Source organism: Hippopotamus amphibius, chromosome 6 (genome assembly GCF_030028045.1).
Source record: "Hippopotamus amphibius kiboko isolate mHipAmp2 chromosome 6, mHipAmp2.hap2, whole genome shotgun sequence".
In the NCBI taxonomy this organism is placed as follows: domain Eukaryota; kingdom Metazoa; phylum Chordata; class Mammalia; order Artiodactyla; family Hippopotamidae; genus Hippopotamus; species Hippopotamus amphibius.
Window position 1 is genome coordinate 34,885,246 of NC_080191.1, and position 5,615 is coordinate 34,890,860.

The 5,615-nt window shown below is 39.1% G+C and overlaps 1 pseudogene; it reads right to left on the reverse strand.

Annotated features, from left to right (window-relative positions):
• Positions 1-675: 675 nt before the first annotated feature.
• On the reverse strand, positions 676-4,954 carry LOC130854814 (28S ribosomal protein S30, mitochondrial-like; annotated as a pseudogene).
• Positions 4,955-5,615: the final 661 nt, after the last annotated feature.

Genomic DNA, 5,615 nt, shown 5'->3' on the forward strand with positions numbered 1-5,615 from the left:
CAGAATCAGAATAGATTCATTTGTGCCATATTGTAGATTCCACATATAAGTGATATCATATGGTATTTGTCTTTCTCTTTCTGACTTACTGCAGCACAATAAACTCTAGTTTTCTCCATGTTGCTGCAAATGGCATACTTTGTTCTTTTTTTATGGCTGAGTAGTATTCCATTGTTTATATGTACTACATCTTCTTTATCCACTTCATTCATCTGTGGATGGACTTTTAGGTTGTTTCCATGTCTTGGCTATTGTGAATAGTGCTGCTATGAATATAGGGGTGCATATATCTTTTTGAATGATAGCCTTGTCTGGATATATGCCCAGGAGTGGGATTGCTGGATCAGATGGTAATTCTATTTTTAGTTTCTGAGGAACCTCCACACTGTTTTCCACAGTGGATGGGCCTAGCTCAACTCCATTAAATAGAAATGATCTGTTGTACATTAAATATTCATTTAATTTTCTATAAGTGCCACTGTGAGGTAATTCAAGAGAAGGTTGTTACAATGTTGTGTTGAGTGATGAGTTTTTATAATGTTGGAAAAAAGAAATCACTGATAGAAAAGCCAATGATGGCATTTTTACTTCTAGTAAAAACATATACATGGGTATATGGGTTTGCATTTATAGCTGTCATAATTAGATGATTTTACTTAAAGTACGTGGTGTGACTGTGCTTCAGCATTGACATTAAAATACATTTTTAAATTTTATATTTCTTTTTATTTCTTTTTCATTTCTTGAGTCTAGAGAGTAATTGTCTATATATATAAAATATTTTTGTACTTTAAATATGTGCTTAATTTTCCAAAAGTATAATGACCACACATTTCAAAGGAAAACTGTTTACTTTTGTTCAGAATTGTATATTTTTATCATTTTGGAAAATGATAACACCAAAGGCAATGCTTCCCATGATATTTCAGTTGTTAGAAAAATACTCATTTATCAGGCTTTGTTAGTAGTTTTCACAAGGTGTGATTTGACTTACAAGTGCAAATATCTAGATATTTCAATGTCTTTTCTTTAATAGTTGTGTCCAGCATTTTTGAATCCAGCAATGGCAGGTAGAGTCTTTTCATGGTTCATCCCTCTGATCCTTCTTATGTCCTCACATCTCTCTCTAAACCAGCCAGGAAAGGTTCTCTGATTTTAAAGGCTCATGTTGTTAGACTGGACCCACCAGGATATACCAGTATAATCTCCCCATCTGAAGGTCTGTACCATTAATTCCACCTGCAACCTTAATTTCTGTGGCATATGAGGTAATATATTCACAGGTTTCATGGATTAGGGTGTGGACATCTTTGGAGGGGGGCCATTATTCAGGGTCCAGGAACCTTCAATTTCCTTTGCTTGGGAAGCTGCAAATATAAAAATCCCATCTATGACCTAAGGTAGCTTTGATATTGAAACAGGTTTTTCATCGGAGAATTTCCAGTCTGATGTGGAGATCATCTGTAATCTTCCCAAATGTCTGGCCACATTTGTCAGAGAAGAATAAGGGCTTCTCCTTCTCTTCCACCTTACAAATCCTGCATGAGTACCTCTTCTCAAGGTGACCGTATCCAGAACTTCCTTCACACGTAAACCAAGGAGATGTCTTCCCATGTCAGTCTAAGGGCTTAAAGATGGTGATAAACTAACAGTAGGCAAATTGGCACAGCCCACACGTCTGTTAACTCAGCACACACAAACATCCTTCTAGACTTCTTTAATTTTCAAATGCCAACAATACAATCAGCATCATGTTCCATCAAACATGATGGTACAACTCCCCCTGCAAATGAATATAGGCTCTTCCTCTATCCAGAAAGTGGGGAACACAAGTTTTGACATTTATTCTCTGTACCCATTATGATCATTTCCCTTCTAGATTCAATCAAATTTCCCTTGGACAGTCTACAACCCAACAATAAAATTTAAGGGTCAAATTTATATTAGATTATAGGAAGCAGAAAAGAAGCCACTTAAAAGATACAAATATATAAATAATCAAACAAGGAAGAAAATAAACCTATCTTCAATAGTAGCCATTATTGGAGCTGGTTAGGGGAAAATTGTGACTTACCTCTTCCAAACCTAATCAAAGTTCTTGTCCTTATGGAATGACCCAAGACTTTAATCCTGAAGTATCTAATCCTACAATAGCCCTGCATGTACTGAGTTGCTGCAGAGGTCCACTTTTGACTGTTAGCATATCTTGCAGAAAAGTCAATTAACTCAGCCCATTTTTCTTTATCTACCAATCTGAAATAGGAAATCTCCTTGAAGTAATAGGTGATGATGGAAGGAGAGCTAGAATGCAGTATAATTAGATGTTTCTAATTACTACTTTCCAAGAGCTGTTACTAATATGATTAAACAGCTTTAAGAGAGAGAAAAAAAACTGCTTACAAACAAAAGTCATTGCAAGAGTAACCAAAGAATATTTGTCAACAAGATGTACACATTTGATAAATTTTTTAGCACAAGGATAAGAAAGATGTGTCTATTAAATGCCTATCTCATTAATTGCCACGTCCATTAATTCCTACTTGACAGCAGTGTCATCGCTCATGTAGATGCACCTGATTTATTTGTTCCAGTCAAAGACGAGTTGAAAAGGAGTAATACTACCTCACTATGAGCACTGAGTGATAGCTGTAATATATAATTCAAATCAAATTTCTCCCTTGTTTTCAGTCTACTGTCACTTTGAATTCTGTAGGAGAAAATAAAAAGAAGGTTCAACTTTAGTAAATCTTTAAGGGTATTAATGATCTGCTTCTCAAATGAAAATGCATATGTGTGTGTGTGTATGTGTATGCATATATTGCAGGAAAATAGGCCATAAGATACATATCTTAAAAATATTTTTATGACCAGTGCTGTACTTAATGAACATTTAATAATGTTGTATCCACTTATAACACCACAGTATTGTCAAGCTTTAGCTTTGGATATTTTGGAATGAATTTAGCTTCAGAATTCCTAGCTAAAATAGTTTGTGTTTGTTTCTTAATATTATCTACATATTACCAGAATAAACAAGTGTAATGTATCACAATTTTTTTCCCTAGTTATTTCTTTATTCTTAACTTTATTCTGTCTGGTGGGTGAATTAATGGTATTTCACTGGGTTTCTTAAATCTGCATTTTCCATTGGTGTAGTTGTACATGTTTTCATATATGTACTTATTTATAGGTACTAAAATTTGGGTTTCATTATCTGTGAACTTACTGTTTGTATTATTTGCCAATTTGGGAAATCTGGTGAAAAAAATGTCACCCCATTGCTTGTCCACTTATAATTTACATTTCTCTGACTACTCGTGAGGTTGAATAAATTTTCATGTGTTTATTTTCATGTGTCTTATTTGCTGTGATTTGACTGTTTTTGGCAATTTCATTTTCTAGTCAAGCTGTAATATCACTTCACATTTTTCTATACAAATTTCATTCTCTAAGGGGCAAAGAATTTTTTAATTTTTTCTCTTTTCTTTTTGACCTTCGAAATAGTGACTTAAAAAATTATTTCCCTTTAGTTTTTTAACTGTTTAATAAATTGAATTAAAATGCTTTACGTTCTATAGTGCTTTACAATTTTCAAAACTTTCACACACATTATTTCATATAATTCTTTTTTTTCTCATTATCAAAATTCCTTTTATTATTCATTCAGTGAAATATAAGTATTCCCAAAGTCCCAAATCAAATGTTTTTTCTTAGTTTACCAACAGCTGTGACGTTCTTCTTTTGGTCTACTCAGCAGAAAGTGAACTATCTGAAGTAAAACATCATCGTTAAAAGCTTTCACATCATTATCTTCGATGGTTTCATAAAGAGGCTCACTGTGTGTCCCCCAACATATATTTTTACGAAGGTTATTTTGATCAGCTTGTGCAGTCAGGGCCAAAGTGTTTAACTGGTAGCAGAAAAAGGAGAAGTATTTTCCATCTGTGATCACACCCTGGGAGACAAAAGGTCGCGTTACATCTGCTTCGCTCCAGAATCCTTGATACATAGCCTGCGCTCCCGTCCAAGCGAAAAGGCTCGCGATCGCATTAGCTCTATAGACAACTTCTACCTGATCGGCACAGTTTTGTTTCCAAAGCCTTTCCCTTTTTAACTTACCAGGTAGCAGATGAAACTGGGTATGTCCATAACATTGTGGATCTGCTGTCTTTGTGCCAATAAACATGGTATTTTCATATTGCCGTTTGAATAATGGAAGTTCGTCTGGCTTACAGTTCATAACAGGGACTTCTACAGGTACAGAATAATCCAGCGGTACAAACTCGGGGAGCTGCTTGGATATTCGAATCTGGTTGTGTGGTGTATCATTTATTTGGTATCGCAAAGCATCCACTCGGCCTTTCCGATGGCCACCAGGAATAATTTCTTCCCCACGCAGTCAGTAAAAGTGAACTGGACGTTTACGATCGAGGGCGGCGGCGGCCAGCGCCGGGCTGTGCGCGCCCAGCAGGCCCGCCAGCGAGCCCACCAGCCGGTCCAGGCCCGCGGCGGCGGCGGCGGCGACGGCGACGGCGGGCTCGCGCGGGCGGCGGCGCCGGAAGGCGTGCTCCTGCAGCAGGCAGTCGCGGGCGGCGGCGCGCAGGGGCGCCAGGGCCACGGCAGGCGGGGGCGCGGCGGGCGGCGGCAGGCCCGCCAGGAAGGCGGGTCTTGGTGAGGCTCGGGTACCAGCGGTCGGCGTGGCGCGCGCCGGTCTGCGGCGGCACCACGTACTTAGGGAACTGCAGCTTGGTGAGCGCGCGCAGCTTCTCGTCCACCGACGCGGCCGCGTGCGGCGCCGCCGCCTCGCCGCCTCGCTGTCGGCGGTCAGGGACGGCGCGACCGGCGGGTAGGCGGCCACGGGGGCCGCCGCGGGGCCGGGGCCGGCCGCTTCGGGGGGTCTGACGGCGGCCCCTGTCGCGGCGTGCCGCCGCATCCCGCAGCCCGCGCCCGCCGGGCGCCCGCCGCCCGCCGCCGGCCGCCCTCATCTAATTCTGTAATAACCCTTTTGTTTAGTCCCCTGCCCCTATCTTGCCCCTCCCCCTTCTCTCTCCCCATTGGTAATCCCCAGTTTGTTCTCTATATCTGTTAGTCTGCTTCTTTTTTCTTTTATTCACTAGTTTGTTGTATTTTTTAGATTCCACATATAAATATTATACAGTGTTTGTCTTTCTCTGTCTGACTTATTTCACCTAGCATAGTGCCCTTCAAGTCTATTCGTGTTGATGCAAACGGCAAATGAAATAGTGAATTTTGCCATGCATTTTATTATCTATAATCAAACATACCCATTTTTCAGTTTATGAAATCTGAATATCCATCCTTGATTTTAAAATTCTCTCCCACTTCAATTTTATGCAGATTCATATAAGTTGTATTCTAGTCATTTTACTCATTTTTCACCACATGATCTTTAATCAACTAAATTATAGTCTTTATATTTTGATCGAAGATATTAATATATTTATTAAAAGAAAAAGAAAGAACATAATTTAAAAAAATTTAGCCAAGAGAAAAAAGTAAACTTTTAATTTTATACTAATAGCTGGAAAATTATACTTTTAAAAAAAAATTTGATCTATGAGTCTATGAATACAAATTTTATGCATTTTCAACCA